Raw genomic sequence first — 17914 nt, 5'->3', positions numbered from 1 at the left:
GGGAGTTGCCGTGAGGCAGAAGGAAGCTGCAGTGTGGAGAGGGAGCGTGACGGCTGGTGCGTGGCCACAGGGGACACCCCGCTGGAGCTCTCCGCCAGTCAGGCACGGTCCACCAGTGCAGAAGCTATGGTGAGGACCCCCAGGGCGCCTGCGGCTGCCCTGCAAGCAGGCGTGGCCAGGCTGGAGCACCAGGAGAGGCCAGCAGACCAAAGTGTTCTCAGGTTGGACCATCCCTGCCCGATGGGCAAGACTGCCCGGCAGAAATCAGGTCTGACAGGTCGCTTAGGGCTAAAGTCTCCTATGAGAGCGAGCGGAGCCTAGGGGGACGACCAACCCCGGCTGTGCTCTGCTACCAACGCTCCCGCATCAAACCCTCTGGGCTCGACATCTGCTGGCTTGCTGCACCTACCACTTCTCTAAGCAGGTCTCCCGGCCAACTCCGGTGTCCCTGGTGAGCGAGGAGTTTCCACCTGCTGAGCTTCCAGAGGCTGGGGACGACAGCGAGCTGCTCCTTAACTATTCAACTCCACTCCTTCTCCTGGAGCTGTTGGGGGTCAGGAATGAGTCCCAGTGTGCTGCAGCCCCGTGTAGGGTTCCAAGCTTTCTCCTCCTTCAGCCCAGCTTCTGTGTCTTCCCTCCATCCACTCTCAGTGCCTTCCCTCTGAAGATCTGTTAGGAGCACAGCAGTCCTCTTGGTCCCTGGGAGGGAGAGGTTCCACCTGGCTTTATCTAATCAGCCTTCTTTCCCCCGTCCCCCATGTTATTTTTTTAAACTGCTCTTTGAATTCAGTGATATTTTCTGAACGCTGCAAACTGCTACATATAACCATTTCGGTAATGTTGGAAGTTTTATAGGTGGAAAAACAACTTGTTTCAATTTACAAGTAATTGATTACCCGTGAGGTGGAGGTTTTTTAAACGCTTTATATGCTTGTTACCCATTTGTGCAAAGAATTCTAAATGTGTCAGGCTTATTAATCACATAAAGACGATAAAACGGTTAGGATTGGAAGAAATGTTATGTAAATTCTTCCTCAAATGTAAGACTAATCATATAAACTATAGCTTTTACACTGTTGGTTCAGTTAGAAACAAAGATACATCTCTAGAATTCAGTTAAAGAGGGATTCTTGGTCTAGCCCAGTAGTTCTCAAATCAAGATGCATATTACCACTGCCTGGAGGCTTTTTAATAAATACTAACAGCAGGTTTCCATCTTCAGATACTCTAATGTGTGACCTAGTCATCAATATTAAAGCTTCTCAGGTACTTTTAATGTGCAGCAAAGGTTGAGAACTTTTAGTCTAGACTATATCTGAAGTCTGTAGCCATCTAACACAGATTTTAATTCTCATTTATCAGCATCATCTAGAACAATCTTCTTAATCTTTATTCCATATTTTTCTTTCATGTAGTCACAAGTCTGACTTTTGTTATAGTTAATTACTACATTAAATTATATCTTTGGTTAACATCTCAGACTGTGTTTCTACTTTTTGGATGGGGGAAATATCCTCAGAAATGTAAACATTTGACTGTTTCATACTTGGATTTGTTTAAGGAGTGAAGCTCTTTTAAACTATGCTGGAGTAATAGCATCATAAACTCAGTTGACCATTTTCTAATAGTATTTAATTTTAAGAACCTAGAGAAAGGAGTTAGAGTGAACTTCCAAGATCACTTTTAATCTGTGCTTAGCACTTACCTTTTTCGTTTTATTTGTAGTGAGTGCATAAAAAGTCATTTTTATCTTTTTAAGTCTAGTGCATTAACACATTTTATATTCAAGTACAAATTATGTTTTTTTAACAATTTCCAGACTTTAGGTTACACCTATCTTTCCAGTGATATGAATAATTTGCAAGTGACTGCCTGAAATAACTTCATAACTTCCAGACCAGACTATTAGACTATATTAAAAGTGGAGCCATGTCCTTTCTAATCCATCGGTGTAACCTCTCAAGGGAAAATAAAATACCGCAGTAAAAATGACTGTTACATTTCTGTTCTTTAATCCATTATTCACCTTCAGTGCTGTCACCTGGATTCTAGTTAGGTCTTCATGCAGGGTTCTGATCCTTGGAGACAGATTGGTTTATTTTTCCTCTGGCCTGTAAGTATCACCGAGCAGGCATGAAAGATGATTCTTTCCTTCTCTCAGCCCTACTTTCCTTTCAAATCTTTAGAAAATAATATTTTGCTTCTGTCATTTATAATCTGGTACTGCTGATAGTTATGCATCTCAAGATGTTTGTATATTAATGAGTGTGGTTCACTCTTATTTCCTACTGTATCCTGTTAATGTTACAAATTATTTTTTCTTAAGGAGTAAACAATTTCTCCTGTGTTGTGGTTTTCTGAGTGTGGCTGGTCTGAGATTGCAGTATGTATTGAAAAAGAAAAATTAGAGGTACACTTACATCATAGTTTGTGGATATCTTCGACAAGATGACATTGTACATTGAGGCAAAATCTCATGAAATCTTAAATTGTATTCTTTGAGGCTGCAGAATATGAATGTATTATAAGAATGTTGACTCTATTCCTAGTTCAAACCATTTGATTTTCAAGAGTAACTGAAGAGCTATTTATATAGCTTTACGCAACTCTATTAAGTATAACAATATGTAAGGCAGAGAGTAATACTGACAGTTCAATTTTCACACTCAAAGTACTCTATGTCATCAAAAAGAAAACCCCTAATTTGTAATACATATTTAAAAGTTCATTTGGGGAAGTTTATCTAAACCAGTAAAGAACATCATTTAGTATAAAAACTCTAGGTTTCTTCATCCATCTACCTTCTCTCACCACTACCACCACTACCATTAGCAAAGTGGAAACAAAAGGAAGTTATTATTCTCAAACTATTTTATGACATTTTTACATCATAAAAAGTAGCACGCATATTCAAATTGGGAAATCACAATAAAAGAGACTTGCAGACTTTCCTTAATATTAATCGACACTTATTTTTAGAAATTTTATATAGTCCTTGATAAATAACCATCTGTTTGGGTTTCTGAGGTCATCACTTACTGCATTTGATTTAGATTACACCTCCTTGTATAGACTCACATTAGGTAAAGCAACATGGAATTAGTAGTTGTAATTAAAATCTACTCTGGATGCAGCCTCATGTAGCAGGCCAGAGGAGTGGGTATTGCAGTAGTTTGCTACTGTTTCTCGTGGATATAGAAATTTCTAGTCCTAATGCTTTGTCACAGACAATACAGAATGCTGTGTGTCAAAAGACAAGACCAAGGAAAAACATTTTCACTTATACTTTCTTTTTTTCCTGCTGAGCACTCCTTGTTACTTGAGAATCCCTTTGCAAACTAATTTTATAACTTTTCGTCTTTGAAAACCTGTGGTCTATGTGCTGTCAAAATTTCTAAATCCTGGGGTGATAATTTCTGCCATTTTTGAAAATTTTGGCAAAATTTTCTGAAGAAACATGTCATTTGCTCAATCCTGAAACAAGAATAAACTCAGAACAGGTACTTTATTAGAGGATTTTGAAAATAAAGGTGATTTACTTCTCTTCTGTCAAATACCTGTGCCTCAAAAGCATTATCTTAAAAATATATGAAGACTGAAGCTTCTTTAAAATAAGATCTAAAAAATGGATTAGTGATTATATATCAGTCATATAATAATGTATTTTCTCAGTAGGAATTTGAATAATTTATTTAACATTAATTGACTAGTTTATGTCATTTTCCCAAAAAATTGTTAAAATAATTGATTGGATGCTATTTTACTTTAAGAAGCCATAATCCTACAACTTAGATATTTCATTCTCTCTACTCACAATGTTAAACGTATTATTATTTTTTCCTTTGCCACCTTATCTTATTTTTTATTTGTAATTTTTATGGATACATAATAGCTGTACATATTTATGGGGTACATGTGAAATTTTGAAACAAGCATATGATGTGTAATAATCAAATCAAGGTAATTAATTGGAATATCTATATTCCAATATATGAGATATATGATATATCACATATATATCACATACATCATACATATCACACATATATGTGTGATATATCACATATACTGTGTATCACATATATATGTTCTGTTAATAAGTTCTGTGTCCCAGTCTGGACACTGACCATTGAAAAGCAGATGCTTTTCTGTACCAGGAGCTGTTGATGCATGCCGTGCTCCTTGACTTTTCCATCCTAAAATACCACTGTTAACTCTGTGCTCTGAGTGGTGGACAGGTGGTGAGGTGATGAGTGATCACGCTGCAGGTGCGACATTCTCTAGCTTTAACCAGGACTTCTTGTACGACTTTTCCGCTTTCAGTATCCAGAGCTGATATGTAGCTTTATCCAACTATAGGATTTGAGGTTATCTGATGAGGGATCAGGCAATAGCAATCCTCTGTTTTTTGACCTCCTGAGAGCTGAGTCCCCTTATCTTCCACTCTTGTTTCATATTTGTAGGGTAATGTCTCTAAGAAAAAATGTGTCTTGGCAGCTTTGTCTGCACTCACAATTTCATCCTGTGATACAACCTGGCTGTTGTCTCCGTAGGCAATATTCTCAGTAATATTTTATATATATAGATAATATCAATTATATATCACATATTATATATCATATATATTATATACCAAATATATCATATCAAACACACACATATATACATATATGAAGAAATATGTTATATATATAATGGTTTCTTCATTCATTCATTGATAGATTCTTAGGTGCATTCCATATCTTGACTATTATAAATATTGCTGTAATAAACAGGAGAGTGAGGACAGATACCTATTTGATATACTAGTTTCCACTCTTTTAGATATACACCCAATAGTGGAATTGCTGGATCATATGGTAGTTCAATTTTGAGTTTTTTGAGAACTTCCGTACTGTTTTTTTGTAGTGGCTGTACTAATTTACAATCCCCCTCCAATAGTGTAGGAGGATTTGCCTTTTCCCACATCTTCCCCATAATCTGTTATTATCTGTTTTTTAAAAAATAATTTTAACTTTTATTTTAGATTCGGGAGGTACATGTGCAAGTTTGTTACATGGATATACTGTGTGATGCTGAGGTTTGGGGTATGATTGATCCTGTCACCCAGGTACTGAGCATAGTACCCAATAGTGAGTTTTTCAACTCTTGTCCCCCTCCCTCCCTCCCCTCTCTAGTATTCCCCATTGTCTATTGTTGCCATCTTTATGTCCATGTGTATCCAATATTTAACTCCCACTAATAAGTGAGAATATGCAGTATTTGTTTTTTTGTTCCTTCATTCATTTACTGAATTGCTTTTCTTTTTGATAAAAGCCATTTTAACTGGGATGGGATAATATCTCATTGTGGTTTGATTTATATTTCTCTGATAACTTGTGATGTTGAGGATATTTTCATAAACGTGTTAGTCATTTGTATATCTTTTGAAAAATGTCTATTCATATTTTTTGTTGATTCAAAAAATTGGATAATTTGCATTTTTTCCTATTAAGTTATTTGATCTCCTTCTATATTTTGGTTATTAATCCCTTGTCAGGGGGGTATTTTGCAATATTTTTCCCATTTGGTGGGTTGTCTCTTCATTGTTTATTGTTTGTTTGTTTTTGATGTGCAAAAGCTCTTTTGTTTAATATAATTTCATTGTTCATTTTTGCTTTGGTTGTCTGCTTTGAGGTCTTACTCAAGTCTTTTCCCAGACCAATATTCTGGAGCATTTCCTCAATATTATCTTCAAGTGGTTTCATAGTTCAGGACTTACATTTAAATCTTTATTCAATTTTGACTGGGGTTTTGTATATGGTGAGAGATAAGAGTTAAATTTCATTCTTTTGCATATGAATATCCAGTTTTTCTAGCACCATTTATTGAAGAGACTGTTCTTTCACCAATGTATGTCCTTGGCACCTTTTTCAAAAATGAGTTGACTGTAAATACATGAGTTTATTTCTGGATTCTGTATTCGGTTTCATTGGTCTATGTCTGTTTTTATGCCAGTACCATGCTGTTTTGGTTACTTTAGCTTTGTAGTATAATTTGAAGTCAGGTAATATGATGTCATCAGCTTTCTTCTTGCTCAGAAATGGTTTCACCATTCAAGGTCTTTTGTGTTTTCATATAAATGTTAGGATTTATATGAAATCCTATTTTTCTATTTCTGTGAAGAAAGTCATTGTTATTTTGATAAGGATTACATTGAATCTGTAGATTGCTTTGGGTAGTATAGACATTTTAACCATATTGATCTTCTAATTCATGAACGTGTGATATCTTTCCAATTTTTTGTGTCCTTTTCAATTTCTTTCATCAATGTTTTATAGTTTTCATTGTAGAAATCTTTCACTTCTTTGGTTAAGTTTATTTCTAGGCATTTTGTTTTATTCGTAGCTATTAAATGAAGTTACATTTTGGCTTTATTTTTCAGATTGTTTATTCTTGGCAGATTAAAATATTCTTAATTTTTGGTATGTTGGTGCTTTATTTTACTGTGGCTGAGCTGGTACCCAAGTTGCAAGACAAATTCATCTGTACTCTTCTCTCTCCTTTCCCTAGGCAGAAGGAGTCTCCTCCATGCTGTACTGCCTGAAGTTTGGGAAGGGGTGACACAGGCATCCTTATGGTTGCTGCAGCTGTTGTCACCCTGGGTCACACCCTTAGCCCATTGTCTCTGACAGCAGAGTAGCTCCAGGGCCTGCCCAAGGACTGCAGTCAACCGTGGCTTGATTGCCATTCAAATGTATTCCACTTCAGCCAGTAGTGAAGCAGGCCAGGACTTGGGTTCCTCCTACTGGGGTGGAGGACTCCCCTCTGGCCTAGGACTGGTCCAAATGCTCCCTTGGATGATACTGGCAAAATTCTGCCTTGTGTTGTGTCCCCCTGTGACAAGATGGGACTGAGTTCCAATGCAAAGGAACACACTCACTCCACTCTCTCTCTTCCAAATACAGGGATTCTCTCTTTTCACTGCACTTCCTGGAATTGGGGGAGACATGATGTAGGCAATGCAAGTGGTGTAGTTTGGATATTTGTCTCTGCCCAAATCTCATGTTGAATTGTAATACCCAATGCTGGAGGTGGGGTCTGGTGGGAGGTGTTTGGATCATGGAGGCAGATCTGTCATAGCTTGGTGCTGTCTTTGTGATAGTGAGTTCTCATGAGATCTGATTATTTAAAGGTATGTGGCACCTCCCCCCGACTCTCTCTCACTTGTGCCTGCTTTTGCCTTGTAATGTGCCTGCTCCCCTTTTGACTTCTGCCACGATTGAAAGCTTCCTGAGGCCTCCCTAGAAGCCAAGCAGATGCCATCACCATGCTTTCTGTAAAGCCTGCAGAACCATGAGCTAATTAAACCTCTTGTTATAAATTACCCAGTCTCAGGTATTTTTCATAACAATGCAAGAATGGCCTAATACAGCAAGACCGCCCTTTCTACCCTCTTCAATGCTTCTGTCTTTGTTATGTTAAAACCAGGTACTGTGATTGCTCACCTGATTTTTATTTTTTTATTCTTATGAAAGTGCTTTCTTGAATTGATAGTTGTTCAGTTTGGTGTTCCTGTGGTAGGGACAATAGCTGGAGGGTTCTATTTGACCATCTTGTTCCTACTCCTCTTACCGATATATCATTATTTTATATTACAAAAAAATACTTTCATTTTTATCCATTTATTTTTATAATTTGAGTCAAAGCAGGGAACATTTCTACTATGATGACTGTCAGTTTTCTCCTACATGCTTTAAAAATTTCACAACCAGCATTCAATTACAGAAAAATTCCAGTGGGGAAAAAAAGATGTATTCACTATGCTTTCTGGAGAAATAAATACTTTTGGTTTATCATACCTTTTTTTCATAAACTTAAAACTAAAATAGCACTGTTCTATATAATAAAGGGTTGAGATATTTAAAAATCCAGTAAAGGCAAAAAATGTAATGAAGAGACATTTAATTTCAAATACAGCAGTAATATTATCTTGCTGATTCAATCAATATAACACTGAAACTGAAAAAATATGTAAGTTGCTGACAATTTATTGATGCTGGAAATGCTATTCTGACAATTAAACTTTTATTTCGTTAGCTACAAATATTTGTGTTATGTTTCTCTACCAAGAAAATGTTATTACATCTTTGCAGTTTTGAAAGTAGTGGAATACTGGTCATTACTAGAAATAGCTATGTTCCCATTTGGCTAATAACATTTTAGTTCATGTAACTGTGAGATAAAAGACTAAGGATTATTTATGTGTCTAAAGGATGATCCTAACTAACAATGCAAAGAACATGGGAAGCCTGTAACTTATTCTCTGAGATTCCAACCCTTTAGCTGGGACATTTTTCAAGATTGGGATATTTTATGTCAATATAAATCTAGACAACTCCCGAACACGAACCAGAGGATCACTAGAAGCTTTGCAAATCCAACATTATTTCTGGGGCATATTGGCTTGGACAAAATAGACTGTGTTCTTTTATGTCCACTTCTCCTCATTTTTTCTTGAAGAATACATAGGTTGTTGTCCCATAGAGCTAATAATTTTTTCATAACTCTTCCACTAGATAATAATAATAGCAATTACTGAAATCTAAGGTGCCAGCCATGTTACTAAGTTCTTCAAATACACTATGACACTTAAACCTCAAAACAATCCTGATGTATCCCCAGTGCTTAGAATAGTGCCTGTCACTACAGAGGTACTCAGTAAGCATTTAGTAGTGAATGGGCAAGCCTGTGAACAAGGTATTATAACTCTGTGTTACAGATGAGGACATTAAGGATAAGAAAATGAAATAACTTGCTCAGGTTTATATTACCAGCAAGAAGGAGAGGCAGAATTTGAAGACAGGTCTAGCTGATTGACTCAAAAGTTTATGCTTTGACTCTTTGTACACACAGCTTCACCTAAATTCTCAGAGCCTCAGTTTATTATTAGGAAAATAAAGATATTCCACAAGTGATCTCTAAGGGCCTTTCTAAATTAAATAATGACCAATCTGTGAAAAATTAGCATCAAGCACAGACTTGAGAAGTGGGTATGAAACCCCAGTGGTGATATGTTTTTTCCACCTAGGAAAAGTTGGAAAGATTTCTGGATTTGTTGCTGAGTGTAAAAAGTGAGCCTGAGTCTTCTGCAGATCTATGTAATCTCTCACCAGCAGTTCTAAAGTCCAAACAGCTAAACACTAAAACCTTTTAAATATCTTTGTCTGCAAAACCTGTCCTGACTTGAACTTATTTGAGTGCAAACACTAACCTGAACTGATGTGAGGCTATTTCTAGTGTTTATTCATCACACATGTGGGCATTTGTTTGATTTGCTGCCAAAATATTAATATATTAGGCCATGAGATGCTACATCCACTCCTTGAGAGAAGAGGGCTAGAATGTGAATGCATTAGATAATTTATGCAATATATACCTTTTTATAAGCCTAAACAATTCTAAATCATAAACTATATTTGGTCAATGGCTTTGGGATAAGAAGTAGTGGACGTGCTCATGCTCTGATGGCTACAACTATAGTCATTGGAGGAAGAGAGAGCCAGAGGCAGGCAAACTTTTAGTTTTAAGGGTGCTGATTTCAAGATATCAGGGCATCTGCTATAGATGTGTTTTCTTATTTGTAAAAAGGAAGAACACCGGAAATCATCATGGTGTGTCCCCTTCTGAAAGAGCTAGAATCCCTAGGAGTGAAAGTATGTTCTAGTGACCCCTAAAACAGAAAGAAACTAAAGTCATCCAAAACCATTTAAATCACACTCAGCTTGTCTTTGATATATCTACATTCTGTTTCTGACTTGTACCTATATTTTCCCCAAATCTCTCCTGGTTTTAGAGTCATCAGGGCACTTCAAGGTAGCGTAATACTAAAAAGGAAGAAAGAAACCCACACCTTGCACCTATTTACAACCTCCTGGTTTTATTAGATTTTTACTCACATTTTCCTATTGAGTATTCATATAAAAAGGTAGAGAAGAAAAAAGAAGAGTTATTATAGCTCCATTGAAAAGATGGAGAAATGTATGCTTTTCAGGTTAAGTGACTGGCCATTGTCACACAACTATTTAGTGGCAAAAGAGGGACTGGAATTTGGAATCTAGATTCCTAACTGAGTGAATTTCCCACTATATGAAATGACTCTTGAACTTAACTTCCATTATCTGAATGTGCTATACCTAGGATATTTCTCTTTTCAAATAGATGTTATATAAAAAGCATACCCGATATTCCACAATATCGTGGAAAAAAATAATAGAAAATTTATATGAGATGATAGTGCAGTGTGACTCACAAGATTTCCTGACTGCTTCCCAAAAAGATTTTCCTAGTTTATTCAAGACACAGAACAGACTTCCTAAAATGGCAGTGTTAAAATTCCTGTATGTCTTCTTTGAGAATCTGGAGACTAGCCAAACATTCATTTTGATACTGCTGGAACTAATGCTGTACTTTATAAAATGGGTCACAGCGTGCTCCTGAGATGTCTTAAAGGCATGATGGGCTTTGACTAGTGTGATTGGAGCTGCCTTTTTTGCACACGGACTGACTTGAGTAGTCCCTTGGCAGCCTTCACCTGGGCATACACACAGCAGTCAGGCTCCCAGGTGATTATGTGTGTGTGCTGCAGGGTCCCAATATTGAACTTCCTTTCATCTTTCTTGTCAACTTTTAGTCTCCTTCCTTCTTTTCATTAACAATAAATAAATGCATCAATTTCTGTATCTTTTTGCTAAGGATATGAGGGTATGCCATGGACAGAATTATTCCCCTCAACCCTTCACAAAATTCCATAAGAAGCCCTAAGCCCCAATGTCTTGACATCTGGAGATGAGGTCTTGGGAAGAAAATTAGGCTTAATGAGATCACAAGAGTGAGGCCATTAAAATGAGAATTAGTGCCCTTATGAGAAGAGACGCAAGACAGCTTGCATGCTCATGCTCCACCTCCACCCTCCTCTGTCTTTCTCCCCAATGTGAAGATACAGTGAGAAGGAAGCCATCTGCCAGCCAGGAAGTGAGCCCTCTTTACCAAAACCTGACCATACTAGCACCCTAAACTCAGACTTTCAGCCTGCATAGTATTTTATTACGGAAGCCTGAGATGACTAAGACACAGTACCTATATAGCATTGTAAATGATACCTCACTGGAGACACTGACAATAATTGATGCCTTTATACTCTTAGAAACTTCAAATATGTTACAATAAGTTATTTGTTAATACTTAACTCTGGTTTAATAGTATGCATTTTCTAGATTTATTAAGAAAATAACATGTGACAGGGTTGAAAATGAACATATTACTAACCTAGAAATGCAAGAAACTTAACTGAGAGAGCATAATCTAGTTTGTGTTAAGTTGTAGAAGAATGACTTAAACTTTTCTATAAAACATGTTTCAAATTCTCCCAAATTACATGATATATGGTCTCTTTTGGGATAAATACTCAGTCAATTAGCAGCCCAACTCCCTCTCTAGTTGTTTTCCTAACTTTGTAGGTATTTAACAAACTTAGAACCATATTTGGGAGTCACTTTCACCAAGTTAAACTGTTTTGAGAAATTATTTTTTCAAGCTAAACTCCTGGCTTCATATTGCTTTCTTTTACTTCTCACTGCCTCCTTTTCCCAACATTCTCTTTCAAAAATCTAGTTTATCTTGCTGTATCATATGCATCTTTACAAACCAGTTTATTTCCTTTTAGGAACAAGGCAGGACACAAATAAAAATAATGATAATTAAATAAACTAATTAGCCAGCCTCAAGGTACTCTGCTAGAAATAATAATGCAGATTAATTATTCATGAATGTGGGAAATAGCTGAGAAAGCCTAGATTCATATATTTAAAAATCCCAAGTATATCGAATCACAAAGTTCTGCAAGATGGAAACTATAAATAGGGGGTGATAGGAACAAGGCAGTCCAGGATCATTTGTAGATGTTTATTCTAGCATGTATGAGCTAGAATAATCCCTGCCTCACAATAGCATAAATTAGTTAGGCATACTTTTTGATGGCTTCTTCATATTTTGAACACAAGGATTCTTATAGTAGAGCCCCAAACAAAAACACTGGTTAACTCAGGTTAAAACAAATCATTAAAATTGCCCATTATGTTGCATAGAGAACTACCAGCAAATATCTGAATACATTTGGAAGCAGATTAAATTATTATATGAGTGTCACTATACCAGCACAGCAAATATCCAAATACATATGGAGGCAGATTAAATTATTATATGAGTGTCACTATACCAGCACAATATAGAGATCTCCTATTCTATTAAAAAGAAACAGTTTATAATATATTTTAATGCCACCTACTAATACTTACTTTGAGAAAAATAAATATTAATTTTTCATTATTTACCAAACTGATGCAAAAATGAATTTTTATAAACTTTTATTCTATCTATTTATTTCTTGCTAACATTCTGACTGAAATAACAAGATGAGTAAGAAATTCTTCATGGGGAAATTAGCCTCTTTAGATTTCCATTATGATATTTCCAAAGGTAATTTTATTTTTCATTTGGGCTATTGATATATTCTTAAAACTTCCAGATAAATTTGTAAATTTAGCAGTATTCATTGGGCAACAATATTTTGTTGATGTTTGTTTTTCAAATTATCTAAACCAAAAAGCTTATTGAAGTTCTACTATCCCAGGTTTCTATGTAGAAATAGAAATTGTTAGTCCAAATTTTATTTAAAAATGATTTATAAAGGATGATTCGACTCTATCTTTGAAAACAAATAATTTCCAGTTTGAATAATGATATGTTAATTAAATTAAAATTGATTAAGTCAGGCGGCATTACATATTTGCTAGTGCTTCAATTTTAGTCAGGAGAGGAATGGATATGCTTTAGTATTCAAATGCCATCGTCATGTTTAAATTCATTGCTGTGCTGTGGAAAGAGAAACAACAGAAGCAGCTGTGTGCTCCCTCCGCATTGAGCAGAGAATTCAATAACTCTCAGAGTAGGCAGGATTAGCTACTCACTGTCAAACACAGTTGCCCAATTCTGTGCAGCAGATTTTTTTTAATATTCCATTTTGGAATACTAAAAGGTTGAAATATGTAAAATATGCAAACATTTCCATTTGCAAGTCACAATGAGAACACAGATGCACAGGTTCTATTTAGCATTACAGCTTTACTGGTTGAACTCAACTAATTTACTAGAGGTATTATCTTTATTAATAACTGAATAATAATTTATTAACAAAAACAAGTTTCTGAACATAGTACTTATTTTTAATCAGTGAGAAAATTTTGCTAAGCTTTTCACCTTTACTAATTGGATACTCTGACTTTTCTTGAAGATTATACCAACAGACTCCATTAGCCTTCTAGACAATGAGTAAAAACAGATTATGCAGTTAAGCCTTCAGGAGTGCTAGCCCAGGAGCATGCTGAAAAATACTACATTAGAAATAACCTGACAGTGATAACTTCAGGGCAATTGGGGAACTATTTTCAGCTTAGATCCAAACTGAAAATTAGCTTTCTTGCCAAAAAGCTACATTTTAGAAAACTCTCACCTGCATATAACATGGGTGAGAAAACACAGAGGCAGCAGAGAGAAGGAGCCATATGAACAACAGCAAAAAAGGTGGTTATATTGGGCTATTGACCATGTCCAGCACAGATACCATTTGTCTGATACAAATATCATTTGAGAAGCACGTACAGTATAATTTTATTCCTAAAACTTATCTTCCTTTCCTTTACCCATTATTTAAAAGGAACACAAAACAATGTTAAAATTACTATAAGTACCTAATATCAGATCTTTCTAGTAAAACTATGTGAAATATATATTGTGAGGCCCTCATGAGTACAGCTTGGTGGGTCTGATTACCTTTGTACTTTTTAGAACTTTTTGCCTAGGCTTAGCCTGAGTGAGGGTAAGGGGATGAAAGAGTGAATGTGCAATTTTCATTGTTCTGTCAGGGTTTCTCTGTAGTCACTATCCTCTTCCTGCATAGGTATTAAGGCTGAATTTGTCTACACACCAAACATGTACCTAGGAGGAATATTTGCTCTGTGCCATCAGCAGTGTAGAAATTAGAATAACCAGGTGAGTGTCTGCAATGTCTGTTCACTTCACAGAAACTCAGAACAAGCAGACCTGTGTTCTTCTTGCAGCCTCAAGTGGCAGCAGAGGAAAGAGGGCTATGAGTGTTCTCTTAGACACAACAGCAAGTAACAAATAAATGCAAAGGGAAATTTTGCTTAATTAGCTTCAAATGTCTCAAACATTATAGATAACCATGTGATAAATGTATAACAGTAAAAAGATAATATTGGGAAGTTTAGCGGAGTACAGCATCAGCTATTATTAATCTGATGAACTTTTCATTTGTAACCTTTGAAAATACTATTACCATAAAGTGACACGTGGGGACAAACCCCTGCAGAAGACATCGTTAGGATTTTAAAGTGTACAAAGATAGACAACAGTAATAATTTGGAGCCCTAAACTTTTTTGTTAATAAGAATTTTAAATAAATTATAGTGGGATAGACACATATTCTGTTTTAAAGTAGAATGCATACTCCTAAAAGTTTTTTTGTAAATAAAAAGTATATTTTAACACTACCTAGTTATATTAAGAAATGCTATAAAAATCACTTTGGGAGGGTAGTTATACTTCATTAATTTAGTTTCATTTCCACTTCTAAGCCTTATTTTATTACTTGTTTAAGCCTTATTTCATTATTTGTTTATATAGGGCTATCATTTGTATTTAAGAAAAGGTATTCCAATATACTATATAGAGCAGCTGAAGAAGAATAAAGCTGGCTCAAAATCCCTGGATGAGTTTCTGCTGTGGTCATGTTTCAGTAATTGGGACTAGACTTGCCATCCGCCCATAAATATCTAGAAAACTAAGCATAATAGATAACACATCTGTGTCCAAAAATGGGACAACAGTCAGTGTGAACTATGACCTGTGAGATAAGGGAAACAAATGAGGAGAGGCCTGCAATTGCCCTTGCTCTCTGCCTGGAGGCACTCTCTAGAACACAGTGTGGGATGGGAATACAAAACAGAACATAAGGGTCTCACTAATGAAAAACAGAGCAGAGCAGGGGGAGGCAGAGCTGGCTACAGTTTAGAGGACTTAATGTCAGAGAGAAGGGAGCTCTGCAGAGCTCCAGAAATCCATATAAGGGTCTCCTTGAGGCTGTTGCTAAATATTAAGCAAAATTTGTGTGGGGATTAACTCCATGAGGTCAGGCAAAAAAATAATGTAGGAGTTGTGTACCAAACAATTCCCAGAGCTCACTGGGTAATGTTGAAGTCTGACCACTCAGACTGCCAAGTCTTCATCTGAACATCAAGGGTATCCTGTAGATACCTAATGACAGTTACTCCTTAGTAACTGTTGTAAGTGTTGTAAGCAGTTTCTGAGATGCTTCCAATGACTCAGACCTCTTAATATTCATGAACTTTTGTAATATTTTCCCATCAAGTGCTAGTGGGACATAGAACTTGTTTGTAGAGAATAGAATACAGCAAATGTGATGAGATGTTACTTTTGAGATTATATTAGAAAACAAAACAATGCTGGTTTACATTTTACTTGCCTTCTCTCTTGCTGACTTGTTCTGATGGAATCTAGCTGCCGTATTGTGAGCTGCATTATGAAGAGGACCATGTGGCAAGACACTGAGGGAGATCTCCAGCCAACAACAACTCATAAGCAACTAAATCTTGTGATGAACCACTGGAGTCATCTGGAAAGAGGATCCTCCCACCTTCAATCTTTGAAATGGCTAGAGCTCTGATGACAGTTGGATTACAGCCTTAGGAGAAACAGAGAGCCGGAGAAATTTGTGCCCAGGTTCCTTTCCCACAGACATTGTCAGATAATAAATGTCTCTGCGTTTTTAAGCTTCTGTGTTCTGGGATAATTTGTTATGCTGCAATAAATAACAACCTGGAAGTGAGGTGCTGCCATAGTAAATATCTAAATATGGATCATTAACTCATGTCTAAACTAGCCTTAGCATAATGGCTACTCTAGACTTGTTAGCAGAGCTTAAAACAAGCCTTAAGAGAACCAAGCTGATCCAGAAATAACATACATTAGCAGATTAAAATCCAACTTTCCTTAAACAGTGATAGAAAAAGTAAAATTCACAATATCTAACATTCAATCAAGAATTACTATGTGAGAACATGGAAAAACATGACCCATAAACGGGAGAAAATTTAGTGAATAGAAACAGATCCCAAGATGATAACAATAATAGAATTAATAAACAGGACTTTGTAAACAACTATGATAAATATGCTTGACTGTTTAAAGAAAAACATGAAAATAATAATAATGATGAGAGGAATTAAAGATATATAAAAGGACCAAATAGAACATCTAGATTTTTATTTAACTCAGGCACTATATGAAGTTAAAGATACACTAGGCAAGACACTGTAGAAGATAAGATAGATAAACTTGAAGACACGGATCTCAAATTTTTCTAAACTGATTTTCCTATGGGGACAGAAAAGACCAAGAAAATATGAACAGTGTCTCCTTAACTTTTTATACTGCCTCAGTGTCTCAATTACTTGTAATGATATGAAACAGTCCAATGTATGTATCACTGGAGTCCTGGAAAGAAAATGAGGGACCAGAAAAAGGTTAAAGAAATTCTAGCCTAAATTATTCCAAAATTGGTAAATACAACATATACTCACTTTGTAGAAGCTCAATGAATTTCATTGAGCTAAACAGCAAACAGACAAACAAACAACCCCACCAATTCTCAAAAGCAAAAACAGAAAAAGCTATAAGCACATCATAATCAAATTATTAAATACTAGCAATGAATGAAACTCTCTTACACAAGTCAGAATATAAAATGCAAATTATTTAGAGAAGGGAAAAGATAACCTATGACAGAAAATAATTAAATAACATCTTCAGAAAACCATGGAACACTGCTAAGAGAAATCACAGATGACACAAAAGAAAACACATACCATGCTTATGGATGGGAAGAATCAATATTGTGAAAATAACCATACTGGCCAAAGCAATCTGCAGATTCAATGCAATTCCCATCAAAATACTACCATCATTCTTCACAAAACTAGAAAAAACAATCTTAAAATTCATATGGGACCACAAAAAGAGTACATATAGCCAAAGAAATACTAACCAAAAAGAACAAACCTTGAAGCATCACATTACTGAACTTTAAATTATATTACCAGGCTATAGGTACCCAAACAGCATGGTACTAGTAGGCACATAGACCAATGGAACAGAGTAGAGAACCCAGAAATAAAGCCAAATACTTACAGCCAACTGATCTTCAACAAAGCATACAAAAATATAAGTGGGAAAGGACACAGTATTCAACAAATGGTGCAGGGATAGTTGGCAAGCCACATGTGGGAGAATGAAACTCTATCCTCATCTCTCATCTTATGAAAAAATAAACTCAAGATGGATCATAGACTTAAATCTGAGACCTGAAACCATAAACATCCTAGAAGATAACATTGGAAAAACTCTTCTGGACATTGGATTAGGGAAAGACTTCATGACTAAGACCCCAAAAACAAATGCAAGAAAAACAAAAATAAATAAGTAGTATCTAATTAAACTAAAAGCTTCTGCACAGCAGATAGCAGAGTAAACAGACAACCACAGAGTGGGAGAAAATATTCACAAGCTTTGCATCTGACATCTGACAAAGGACTAGTATCCAGCATCTACAAGGAACTCAAACAAATCAGCAAGAAAAAACAAAAACAATCCTATCAAAAAGTGGGCAAAGGGCACGAATAGACATTTCTCAAAAGAAAATATACAAACAGCCAACAAACATATGAAAAAATGCTCAACCTCACTAATTATCAGGGAAATGCAAATTAAACCATAATGA

The 17914-nt window shown here is 35.9% G+C and overlaps 1 long non-coding RNA gene across 1 annotated transcript in view; it reads left to right on the top strand.

Annotated features, from left to right (window-relative positions):
* LOC129532977 (uncharacterized) overlaps positions 1–15895 on the top strand; it is a 107237-nt gene extending 91342 nt beyond the window's left edge. The window contains exon 3 of the long non-coding RNA XR_008678965.2: positions 15637–15895. This is a non-coding gene — a long non-coding RNA (uncharacterized lncRNA). The remainder of the gene's footprint in view (positions 1–15636) is intronic.
* Positions 15896–17914: the final 2019 nt, after the last annotated feature.

Source organism: Gorilla gorilla, chromosome 3, assembly GCF_029281585.2.
Source record: "Gorilla gorilla gorilla isolate KB3781 chromosome 3, NHGRI_mGorGor1-v2.1_pri, whole genome shotgun sequence".
NCBI classification, from domain to species: domain Eukaryota; kingdom Metazoa; phylum Chordata; class Mammalia; order Primates; family Hominidae; genus Gorilla; species Gorilla gorilla.
This window is presented reverse-complemented; position numbering and strand designations above follow the sequence as displayed.